The sequence below is a fragment of the Triticum urartu genome, chromosome 7A (genome assembly GCF_056163025.1).
Source record: "Triticum urartu cultivar PI428250 chromosome 7A, HENAU_Tu73, whole genome shotgun sequence".
NCBI lineage: Eukaryota > Viridiplantae > Streptophyta > Magnoliopsida > Poales > Poaceae > Triticum > Triticum urartu.
Window position 1 is genome coordinate 684364991 of NC_141879.1, and position 13496 is coordinate 684378486.

Below are 13496 nucleotides of genomic sequence, written 5' to 3' on the forward strand. Positions count from 1 at the left end.
AGTGGACTCCAGAAGCTGACGCAGCGTTTGTAGAACTCAAAGCTCTGCTCTCCACCCAACCGGTGCTTGCTTCCCCAATCAGCAAAGAGCCTCTGCTGCTGTACATTGCGGCCACGGGACAAGTTGTCAGTACAGTACTCACGGTCGAGCGGGAAGAAGAAGGAAAGGCCTTCAGAGTTCAGCGCCCAGTCTATTATCTGTCTGAAGTTTTGACCCCTTCAAAACAAAGATACCCTCACTACCAGAAGCTTGTATATGGGATTTACATGACCACGAAGAAGGTTGCACATTGCTTCTCTGACCACTCCATTACAGTCGTCAGCGACGCCCCACTGTCAGAGATACTGCATAACAGAGATGCAACTGGTCGAGTGGCCAAGTGGGCGATTGAACTCCTTCCCTTAGATATCAGGTTTGAAGCAAAGAAGGCTATTAAGTCCCAAGCAATCGCAGATTTCGTCGCCGAGTGGATTGAACAGCAGCTTCTGACTCAAGTTCACTCGGAGCACTGGACCATGTTCTTCGATGGATCTAAGATGCTGAATGGTTCCAGTGCTGGGGTAGTTCTAGTCTCCCCCCGAGGAGAAAAGCTCAGATACGTCCTCCAGATTCACTTCGATTCCTCCAACAATGAAGCAGAGTATGAAGCACTTCTGTATGGGTTGCGCATGGCCATTTCACTCGGCGTCCGTCGCCTCATGGTCTACGGCGACTCAGATTTGGTGGTTAATCAGGTAATGAAGGAGTGGGACGTCAGAAGCCCGGCTATGACTGGTTATTGCAACGCAGTGAGAAAGCTAGAAAAGAAATTTGAGGGGTTAGAACTTCATCACATCCCCCGACTCAAGAATCAAGCAGCCGATGATCTGGCAAAGATAGGCTCCAAGAGAGAAGCCATTCTCGGCAATGTGTTTTTGGAGCACATCCGCTCGCCGTCAGTCCAGGAGGATCCTTTCACAGAAGAAGCCCCATAGCCGAAAAGTGCCACAGATCCGACTGAAGTCGAAGTTCCTGCTGTGGTCGACCTGATCATGGAAGTCTTGGCCATCACTCCCGACTGGACGATACCATACATCGCATATATCCTAAGGAAAGAGCTCCCGGAGGACGAGGAAGAGGCTCGACAGATCGTCCGCCGATCCAAAGCCTTCACAGTCATAAAGGGGCAGTTGTACAGAGAAAGCGCGACTGGAATCGGTCAGAAGTGCATAACTCCGGAAGAAGGTCAGATGATCCTTGATGAGATCCATTCGGGGACCTGCGGTCACCATGCGTCCTCCCGAACCATTGTGGCCAAAGCATACCGGGCGGGATTTTACTGGCCAAGAGCAAATGAGATGGCAAAGGTGATAGTTGACAAGTGTGAGGGGTGTCAGTTCTACTCCAACATGTCCCACAAGCCCGCATCAGCCCTGAAGACCATTCCACTCGTCTGGCCCTTCGCTGTCTGGGGACTGGACATGGTCGGTCCTCTGAGAACAGGCAGGAGCAGTTTCACCCATGTGCTTGTGGCAGTCGACAAGTTTACCAAGTGGATTGAAGCTAAACCCGTCAAGAACCTCGATGCTGGCACTGCTATTAGTTTCGTCAGAGGACTAACATTCAGATATGGAGTCCCTCACAGCATCATCACTGACAATGGGTCAAACTTCGACTCAGACCAGTTCAGAGCCTTTTGCGCCTCTCAAGGCACTCGTGTCGACTATGCGTCAGTCGCCCATCCCCAGTCGAATGGACAAGCTGAAAGAGCGAATGGTCTGATCCTCAAAGGACTAAAGCCTCGGCTAATGCGTGATCTCAAGCACGCAGCAGGTGCCTGGGTCGACGAGCTTCCGTCAATTTTGTGGGGATTAAGGACCACCCCTAACCGTTCGACTGGAAGAACCCCGTTCTTTCTTGTTTATGGAGCCGAAGCCGTTCTGCCAAGTGATCTCCTTCACAACGCTCCCCGAGTCGAGCTTTACACCGAAGATGAAGCAGAACAGGCTCGGCAAGATGCAGTAGACCTCCTGGAAGAAGAAAGAGAGATGGCCATGATCAGATCGACCATTTATCAGCAAGACTTGCGTCGATTCCATGCCCGACATGTGAAGAGTCGAACCTTCCAAGAAGGAGATTTGGTCCTCCGAGTGGATCAACAGAAACCACACAAGCTTGCTCCTACTTGGGAAGGCCCCTTCATCATCACCAGAGTCCTCCACAACGGAGCGTATCACCTCTACAATGTTGATCGCCAGATTGACGAGCCGCGAGCTTGGAATGCGGAACTACTCCGCCCCTTTTACACTTAAGTTCCTTCCCATAAAGATGTAATAAGAGAAACTTCCGCAGTTCATTTTTATCAAAGTCAAGAGTGTTCCAATGATTGCTGTCACTTCTGTTTACATACGAGAACCCCCAGTGGGTGACTTAGCCGCGAACCCGTTTCGCCTAAGTTCAAAAAAAAATCCTACCGAGTGGAGAGCAAACCTCCCACTCGGAGGCTTAGCTGCAGTTCAGCACTCGCCTAAGTTCTCCTACGCAGAGACTTAGCTGCGGTCAGCACTCGCCTAAGTTTGAAAAATCCTACCAAGTGGAGAGCAAACCTCCCACTCGGGGGCTTAGCTGCAGTCCAGCACTCGCCTAAGTTCTCCTACGAAGAGACTTAGCTGCGGTCAGCACTCGCCTAAGTTTGAAAAATCCTACCGAGTGGAGAGCAAACCTCCCACTCGGGGGCTTAGCTGCAGTCCAGCACTCGCCTAAGTTCTCCTTCGAAGAGACTTAGCTGCGGTCAGCACTCGCCTAAGTTTGAAAAATCCTACCGAGTGGAGAGCAAACCTCCCACTCGGGGGCTTAGCTGCAGTCCAGCACTCGCCTAAGTTCTCCTGCGAAGAGACTTAGCTGCGGTCAGCACTCGCCTAAGTTTGAAAAATCCTACCGAGTGGAGAGCAAACCTCCCACTCGGGGGCTTAGCTGCAGTCCAGCACTCGCCTAAGTTCTCCTGCGAAGAGACTGAGCTGCGGTCAGCACTCGCCTAAGTTTGAAAAATCCTACCGAGTGGAGAGCAAACCTCCCACTCGGGGGCTTAGCTGCAGTCCAGCACTCGCCTAAGTTCTCCTGCGAAGAGACTTAGCTGCAGTCAGCACTCGCCTAAGTTTGAAAAATCCTACCGAGTGGAGAGCAAACCTCCCACTCGGGGGCTTAGCTGCAGTCCAGCACTCGCCTAAGATCTCCTGCGAAGAGACTTAGTTGCGGTCAGCACTCGCCTAAGTTTGAAAAATCCTACCGAGTGGAGAGCAAACCTCCCACTCGGGGGCTTAGCTGCAGTCCAGCACTCGCCTAAGTTCTCCTGCGAAGAGACTTAGCTGCGGTCAGCACTCGCCTAAGTTTGAAAAATCCTACCGAGTGAAGAGCAAACCTCCCACTCGGAGGCTTAGCTGCAGTCAAGCACTCGCCTAAGTTCTCCTACGAAGAAACTTAGCTACGGTCAGCACTCGCCTAAGTTTGAAAAATCCTACCGAGTGGAGAGAAAACCTCCCACTCGGGGGCTTAGTTGCAGTCCAGCACTCGCCTAAGTTCTCCTGCGAAGAGACTTAGCTGCGGTCAGCACTCGCCTAAGTTTGAAAAATCCTACCGAGTGAAGAGCAAACCTCCCACTCGGAGGCTTAGCTGCAGTCAAGCACTCGCCTAAGTTCTCCTACGAAGAAACTTAGCTGCGGTCAGCACTCGCCTAAGTTTGAAAATCCTACCGAGTGGAGAGAAAACCTCCCACTCGGGGGCTTAGCTGCAGTCCCGCGCTCACCTAAGTATGAAACACTTCTCATTTCCCAAGGACGACGAGGGGCAGGTCGACCGCCACCTTCTCCTTCGAAGCTGCACCACAGACACAAAGTTATTTCGAGTGAAGATCAAATCCCACTCGACGAGTCATCCACAAAGAGATTCAACGACAAATCAAGTTCAAATAAAGCCTAAAATATCCGAGAGACCTCAGATCAAAGTACTCAAGCCCACAGCTCGGCAGAGTTTAACTGTTACACTTCCACTCGGCATTCCGAGACAAATTTAAGGCAGAGTATAACGGATTACAAAATACACTCGGCATCCCGAGGCAAGTTTTTTCATTCCTCAGGAGGAGGAGGACTGGCAGGGGCGACAAATTCATCCAAGTCGATCCCATCTGCGATGCGGGTAGCAGCGGCAATAAATGTCTCCATGAAGTCCTGGAAGTTGTGCTTCCTCGTGTTGGCAACTTGGATGGCGGCCAGCTTCTCCTCCCGCACCTCCTTGCAATGGACGCGGACCAGAGACAGAGCCACGTCGGCACCACACCGAGCTGAAGACTTCTTCCACTCTTGCACTCGGTCAGGGATTCCGTTGAGTCGAGTCATCAGAGACTCGAGATCGTTCTGGAGCGTGGACTCTGGCCAAAGCGACGGGTCGATCCGCGTCATGGCGACCTTCAGTCGAGCCAAGTAATCCACGACGCCGTCAACGCGGGATTCCAGTCGGAGCAGGTTCATGGCAGCTTCGTCTTGCACCGGAGAGTTGATTGGATCTAAACCTGTTTCGATCCGCCCGGTCTCCTCTTCGAAGTTCTGGCAAAGTTCTGCATGCACGACCCAAGGATAAGTCAAATTTCATAAAACTGAGTCGACACAAAAAGAACCAGTCGGAACTGATTGTGCACCTTCCAGCTTGATGTACAGCTTCTTGGCAAAGCTCCTCAAGTAGCTCTCCAGGTCGTCTCTCCTGCGAGCGAGGCTTTCCATCTTCTCGCTCAGGGTGAGGTGCTCCTTCTTCCAACGCGAACACTCCCTGTTGGCTTCCTTCAGAGCGGTCTTCAACTTGGTGTTCTCCCCTTCTAATTGGTCGACCGAAGCCAGCTTCTGCGCGACCAGAGCGGTCTTGTCATCAGCCTCCTTACGGGCAGCAGCCAAGTCCTGATCCTTCTTCGCCAGAGCTTCTTTCAGTTTTTCTGCAAAAATGATGATTGAGTCGGAGAAAGCGAAGAGATACTCAAGCCTGAAAGCTAACCAGTCGACAAAGGCGTCTTACCTGCGGCGCCGTCTCTGACCGTCTGCAGTTCTGTCCTGGCCAGCTCCAGATCAAGGTTCATTTGAATTTGCTGCTTCTCCAAGTCAGCCAAGCGGGTTCCAAGATCACAAGATTTCTGAAGTCAAAGAGGAGGGGTTACAATTTCAGTAAAAAGGAAAAAAGCAACAAAGGCAGTAAATACTAAGACTACGGTCGACTGCCAGCAGTCCACCATAGTCTCGGGGACTACACCCAGTGGGTGCACTCAGCGTGCCCCCACCGGTTCCTATCCCACTCGACCGATCCCTGAAGTCGAGTCCAAGACAAGCTGCTTCCGAGCAGTTAAGAGACAATAACAGAGTTTCTAAGACTACAGCCGAAGCAAAACATTCGACAGTAGCGTCGGGGGCTACACCCAGTGGGTGCACTCAGCGTGCCCCCACAGTAAAAAAAGAGAGAAAGACGTCGACTGCCCGCAGTCGACAGGATTCTGTTCCATTCGACATGACCCGATCAGACAGAGCGAAGAAATTCAACTACAACAACTCAATTTAAAGACTACAGTCGACCGCCAGCAGTCCACCGTAGTCTCGGGGACTACACCCAGTGGGTGCACTTAGCGTGCCCCCACTCGTCCAAGAATTGGCAAAAACACCCAGTGGGTCTACAAACTTAAAGATCTTCGGAAAAGAGATTCTTCAAAGAACATACCAAAACAGACCAAGTGTTGAAGTCGACTGACCTGGACATTGCTCTGAAGAGCCGAGCTTGCGTCGTAAGCCGCCTGGCAAGCCTCCCGAGCCACTTTTACCTGCTCCATCATGACTCCAGCCTGGCGTACAGCCTCCTTCGCAGCAGCCGCTTGGTCTTCAGGGACGGGGTACGCGGCAAAAAGCGAATACGGATCTGCAGTCAACGCTGAAGGCTGCGCACTCGTCAAAGGAACAGCGAAAGTCACGGAAGCCCGAGTGGGTTCGCCATCATCCCGAACTGCAGCCTCAGGCGTGGGAGTGGATTGCGGAGCCTTGCCAGCCAACACCTTCTTCGTCCTCTTCACCCTCAGTGGTGTGTTGTCGTCGTCGTCCGGGAGGTCGATAACATGAGGAGGGGCTGCAAGGAAAACATTCAATCGACCTACGCTTCAGTCGACTCGTAAGCAGGACGGCAGTGATCGTACCAGGGTTGGAGGTGACAGCGTCCTCCATCGCTTGGTCGTCGTTCCTGGCGGAGACCTCAGAAGTTGCACCACTGCAAATCTCGAAAGTTAGTCAGTTGGCCCAGTGAATCGACCAAGGATCCATCCACAGTCGACAAAGGAAAGCAAGTGTTGTTGTTACCCCGAAATGGTGGGAACAGCTATCTTCATTTTGGGCAAGGCCTTGGGCGGCTTAGATGGCGTCGTTCGTGGGTGCTTGGGAGCCTTCCCGGTCGGCGGAGGAGAAGAAGTCCGAGGGCGTTTCGACGACTGCCCAACAGGAGCAGTCGCCTTGTCACGTTCCCGCGCTGGATCGTGGGTGAGCTTGGACCGCCCCTCCGGGCGGGAGGGCTCAGCCTCCTCCTCCTCTTCGCTGGAGAAGATGTCGTCGCCTTCATATCCCTCACCGTCGGACTCCCACTCGCCCTAGTCGTCCCCGCTCTCGCCTCCGCTCCCCTTGCCTTCCTCAGTCGACCCTTGTGCCCCGTTGGGCGTCGAGTACATCTCAGTGGTCGCCTGGAAGACAACAGACATGACGAAAGTCAATCGAGTTATCCAAAGAAGACCAATACAGAAGGTCAAATATCCGACACAAAGACATACCTGGTCCACTTCATATGAGTTGTCGAGTGGAATTACCCTGCTGGCTCCTCGGGGGTTGTCTTTGTTCCCCGTGATACTTGACAGCCACCCCTCCAGCATCTCATCGGTGACCTCCTCCGGGTGGATCCGAGTGGTGTCGTCAAGGCCAGAATACAGCCACATCGGGTGGTCTCGCGCCTGGAGCGGTTGAATGCGCCTCTGGAGAAAGACCTCTAACAGGTCCATCCCAGTCACCCCCTCACGGACAAGCTCAACCACTCGACCCGCCAACACCTTGACCTGGGCCCTTTCCTCCGACGTGACTTTCAGAGAGACAGGCTTCTCGGCTCGGTCGAGGGAAAAAGGAGGAAGACCAGTCGACTGTCCGGGGGTCGCCTGATCCTGGCAGTAGAACCAGGTTGACTGCCAGCCGCGGACCGACTCCGGGAAGGTGATAGAGGGAAAACAGCTCTTCCCCCTCGTCTGGATCGCTAGGCCCCCGCACAGCTGGATCACTTGCGTCTTTTCATCACTCGACTTGGCCTTTTTAACCGACTGGGAGCGGCAAGTGGAAATATGCTTGAAAAGCCCCCAATGCGGACGGCAACCCAGGAAGGCCTCGCACATGGAAATGAACGCGGCAAGATAGACTATGGAGTTGGGGGGTAAAGTGATGGAGCTGCGCTCCGAAGAAATTCAAGAAACTCCGGAAGAAAGGATGGGGCGGCAGAGAAAACCCTCGGTCGATGTGGGTGGCTAGGAGCACGCACTCACCGTCACGGGGTTGAGGTTCGATCTCTCCCTCCGGAAGACGCGCAGCTTCGTGGGGAATGGCTCCCCCCTCGACCATGTCGTCAAGATCCTCTTGCCGGAGCACCGAGGGCATCCAGTCGCCATGGATCCAACCTTTGGGCAGAGCGGTCCTGGAGGAGGATCCGCCCCGAGCAGATCTCTTCCCTTTCCCCGCCGCCGCCGCCTTCTTCGCGCTCTCCAAAGCAGTGGTCTTGCCCTTCACCATCGTCGCCAGAGAGATCTCGCACGGGCTCGCGGCGTTAGGGTGAGAGCGGAGGTAACAGAGAGACTGGCAAAGGGAGAGACGAAGAAGGAAGGAGAAGAGAGCGCACGGCTTGGAAACCCCGAGCCGGCAACTTATAAGGGGCCGCTCCCGAGTGGCTGACCGGTAGGCCCAGGCCATCCAGTCAAATCCCGCAACAGACGCGCGCGCAGTACGTGGCAAAAAAGGCGACGCGGGGATCGAGGAACTTCCGCTTTATCGCTTCCGATTACTGCGGCTGCTCCCGTCCCGCGCGCTTCCCAAAATCCAAATCCCGCGACATCCGCGGGCCGCATAACGACTTGCTAAAAAACAGAAGACCCCGATCGCGCCGGCACTCGGTATGGCACAAATAAGGAAATTCACTCGACGGAAGGCCTGGAATGGATCAAGGCGACTGAAAAAGGTTGGCAACGTCATCCGTGACGATTGTCCCGAAACGAGGCGCTCACATAGCCCGAAGAACCAGTCGGAAAGATCTCCAACTCTTTCCCCACTCTAACCTCGATCCATTCGGGGGCTAATGATGAAGACATGTACCTAGGGTAGGGACACGGACCTGACCGAAGAGTCCTACTCTAGGACACCCCTGGGAGAAATCACCTTTCAATCGACTTGAAGGCATCCCACTCGACAGGTTCAAGACACTCGACCAAGAAGCTATCACTCGACCATGAAGCCAACCACTCGACCGCCGGGAGATCTATAGTCACTCCGAAGGCAAACGGTCAGCTGTTAAGTAGTCTTTATGGTCATTATAGCTCTTTATTAGGGGCGTTACCAGTAACGCCCGACCTTAAATGTACCTTAAACCCTGCATTACTGGGGGCAGGAGGGAGCCGGCGAACTCTATATAAGCCACCCCCTCCTCAGTAAGCAGGGTTCGCACCCCTGTAATCCATACACGCATAATCCAGTCGACCGCCTCCGGGCTCCGAGACGTAGGGCTATTACTTCCTCTGAGAAGGGCCTAAACTCGTAAACCTCGCGTGTAACAACTTCCCAATAGCTAGGATCTAGCCTCTCCATACTCACCCCCCTACATCACTGTCAGAGTTAGAACCACGACAGTGCACGCCGGAAGGAGGGATGGAGAAAACTTGCGTGGCGGCGCAATGCTATGGAACGGTGGTGCGAAACCATACGATATGGGGACGGTTAGGATAGACGTCTGCCTGACTATATAATGTGGGCCGGATAGGTGGTGGAGAAATCCCCACGTCAAGTAACAGCCCCACAATCCAAAAGGATTGAAAACGGCTGAGTAATTAATGCATCCATTAATTATTAATTAATAACTTATTAATTATTTCGGACCAGCAAAAATATAGAATACGTGCATAGCTCTGTCATCGGCTCATTCCCGCAACCCGCGGCGTGTCGGGACGTGGCGAGGCGAGGCGTGGCGAAGCGAGCGAGGAGGAGGAGCGCGCGTGTAGGTCTCCTCTTCTCATGCTCATACAGGTGATAGAAGAGCTCACCTTATAAAGAGGTGCAATTTTCTCTCAACTTATGGGATGAGACTAAACTTTAGTCTCACTCACACCACTCACATGTGTGCATGAATGGGCCAAGAGAATTTCAAAATTTTAGTTGGGCTTTGGGCCAAAAGCCCACTAGCAAATTCCAACAATCCCCCACAAAGTCTCATTGGCATATCTCATCATTTAATTCCAAATCATTGTTTATATACCGGTGCTGAGTGGAGACTGTAAAGTTGAACTTCCACTTAAAGGTCTATGCTAAACTAGGTCACAACTTGAATAGTGGACTACGCCTTGAACTATAAGTTTTCTGCGACACTAGTTTCACACAAATTCTTGACTGATACTGGGTCGCCATAAGGCTTCCCCGCGGGTGAAGCGTATACGTCATACTCCAGGGCCTATCATGAATTTATTAGAGAGCATCCAATTCTCACAGACTGCAACGTTTAACAGTCAAATTCATATAGGTGTGTTCCTCAGGAGATGCTCTGCAGGGCAACATCTATGCTTACCCGAATAAGCCACTTGAACACACATTAAGATAAGTATCAACCTGCCATGCAGATCAGAAGAGTACTGCATCTTCATGGAGTGGGATAATTAACATAGAGATACTCTTCTCCCAGCTGACCAACAGCTTGTCTCCCTCTTCTACTTCACGGGATCTCCGATCGCATAGAGTGGGTTACCACTATGGACAACTCATGCAGTGGGTCTCAAACCCATCTCCATTAATGCATTATCTATCACACTACGTGATAAACCCTTTGTGAAGGGATCTGCCAACTTTTTCGACGTTTGAATATAATCCAACGTAATAACTCCGGAGTTCCTCAGTTTTCTCACAGATTTTAGTCTCCTCTTCACATGCCTTGAGGACTTCATATTATCCTTAGAACTGTTTATCTTGACGATCATAGTTTGATTATCACAGTTCATCGGGATAGGGAGTCACTCTGCTTCAACAGTGGCAGTGTCTAATGCTTTGAGTTCTGCTTCCATAGTTGACCTCGTTAAGATGGTCTGCTTGCAAGACTTTCAGGAAACAGCATCACCACCAAGTGTAAAAACATAACCACTTTTGGCCTTAATCTCATCAGCATCAGATATCCAGTTTGAGTCACTATAACCCTCCAGTACCCTTGGATACCCCGTGTAGTAAGTCCCATAGCTCGCAGTGCCTTTCAAGTAGTGCATAACTCTCTCAAGCGCACGCCAATGATCATCCCCCCGTTTTGACACAAACCAACTTAGTTTGCTCACAGCAAAAGAGATGTCAGGCCTCGTGGCACTCGCCAAATACATAAGCGAGCCAATAATCTGAGACTATCTCAGTTGATCTCTAGCAATCCGTCGATTCTTCCGAAGCAACACACTAGCATCACATGGAGTTGGAGAAGGCGTCCAGTCGCTATACCCAAAACGACTCAAGATCTTTTCCACATAGTGAGACTGAAGCAGTGTGATCCCACCATTCTCATCTCTCAACCGCTTGATGTTTGAGATAACATCAGCTACTCCTAGATCCTTCATCTCAAAACAACGAGATAAGAAATTCTTAACCTCCTTGATTAGATCAAGTTTGGTTCCAAAGATCAGTATGTCATCGACATATAGACAAAGAATAACTCCTTCGCCCGCACCATGGCAATAGTACACACACTTGTCACCATCATTTACTACAAAGCCGACAGTAATTAATGTTCTTTCGAAATTCTCATGCCACTCCTTAGGAGCTTGTTTAAGGCCATATAAAGACTTTAATAACTTGCACGCCTTTCCTTCCTCACCAGGTACTACAAAACCATCTGGCTGATCCATATAAATTTCCTCCTTCAACTCTCCATTGAGGAAAGCCGTCTTAACGTCCATTTGATGAAGGAGAAGACCATGTGAGGCAGCCAGTGATAGTAGCACCCGAATAGTGGTCAGTCTAGCCACATGTGAGTAAGTACCAAAGTAGTCTTCACCTTCTTTCTGGGTATAACCCTTAGCCACAAGCCGTGCCTTGTACTTTTCAATCGTACCATCAGGTCTAAGATTTTTCTTGAACACCCACTTACATCCTACAGGTTTGCGCCCATAAGGACGGTCAGTGATCTCCCAGGTTTCGTTAGCTACGATAGAATCCATCTCGCTACGAACAGCTTCCTTCCAGTAGTCAGCATCAGGAGATGCATAAGCTTCTGAAATAGTCCTGGGTGTGTCATCCACGAGGTATACAATGAAATCATCACCAAAGGACTTTGCAGTCCTCTGTCTCTTACTCCTTACAGGAGTTTCATTATTACCCTCAACAGGATTCTCAACGTGTTCCATCGCAATGGTGGGTTCAGGAATTACAGCAAATTCCTCACTAGATGGAGTAGGTATCTCCTGATTTGATGAACTCGACATATCCTTCATAGGAAATATGTCCTCAAAGAAAGTTGCATCATTCGACTCCATAATCGTACCAACATGCATGTCGGATACTTCAGATTTTATTATCAAAAATTTATAGCCAATGCTATGAAAAGCATAGCCCAGAAGAACACAATCCACGGTTTTTGGTCCAAGCTTGCACTTCTTGGGATTTGGTATATTGACTTTCGCCAAACACCCCCAAGTACGTAGGTAAGAGAGTTTCAACATTTTCCTTTCCCATTCCTCAAATGGAGTCATGGTCTTATGCTTTGTGGGAACTCGGTTTAGGACATGACATGCGGTCATTAGCACCTCCCCCCACCATTCCTTGGAAAGACCCGATGTGTCTAATATGGTGTTAACCAAATCAGTTAGAGTTCGGTTCTTTCTTTTGACCGCCCCATTAGACTGAGGTGAGTAGGGAGGCGTCCTGTCATGGATTATATCATGTTCCACACAAAACAAATCAAGTTCATTGGAAAAATACTTTCCACCACGACCGGACCTTAGCCGTTTAATTTTTCGATCAAGTTGGTTCTCCGCTTCAGCTTTATAGTTTTTGAATAAAGTTAAAGCCTCATCTTTTGATTTCAGATGATACACATAACAATATCTAGTGGAGTCGTCAATCAATGTCATGAAGTATCTCTTTCCACCTTTTGTCAACACGCCATTCATCTCACAAAGATCAGAATATACAAGCTCTAGTGGCGCCAAGTCTCTTGCCTCTGCAGTCTTATGGGACTTGCGAGGTTGCTTAGCTTGCATACATACTTGGCACTTGGAGCCTTTGACCGTAGGGATTTTTGGAATTAAATTCATATTGGCTAGTCGTGTCATGCAACCAAAGTTAATATGACAAAGTCGTGAATGCCAAATATCAGACTCATTATTGTGGCAAGCATTATTAATAACTTTAGTGCAAATATCTGACAAAGATAGGCGGAACAAGCCTTCGCACTTATAGCCCTTTCCAACAAATTGTCCACACTTGGAAATTACAACTTTATTGGACTCAAAAATCAACTTAAAACCATCTCGACATAAATGGGAACCATTGACGAGATTCTTATTGATGGACGGCACATGATGAATGTTCTTCAGACGCACGGTCTTCCCCGAAGTAAACTTCAGATCAACCGTGCAGACACCTCGAACAATGGAATGTGACCCGTTCCACATCAGCACGAGAGAAGTCCATGTGGCCTGGTAAGAAGAAAACATGGAGGCGTCAGCACAAACATGTACATTGGCATCAGTGTAAATTAACCAATCAGGAGATTGAAATATTGAAAGGATGGTACGAAAAATATCGTACCCAGATTCCTTCATATCAGTATCACCGATGACAACATTAGCGGACTTGCCACTCTTCTCATGTTCGCGCTCCTCAAAGTGGTTAGGACACTTCGGAGCCCAGTGATTAGGATCACCGCAAACATGGCAAAGTCCCTTCCCCTTCTTGTGAGAATTCTTCTTGAAGTTGGTAGAATGTGACGGCTTGTTCTTTGCATCAAACTTGCCTTTGCCTTGAGTTTTGTTCTTGTTGTTATTGAACTTGTTGGGCTGGAAGTTCTTCTTCTATACCATGTGGGAACTAGAAGCTCCCTCAACAACTCGAGCATGTGTGTCTTTTGCTCTTGCCTTCTCTTCAACACCAAGAGTACCAATGAGATTCAAAATGGAAAACTCCCGTCTCTTGTGTTTCAAGGAAGTAGCAAAATTGTTTCACGAAGGTGGAAGCTTGGCAATGATG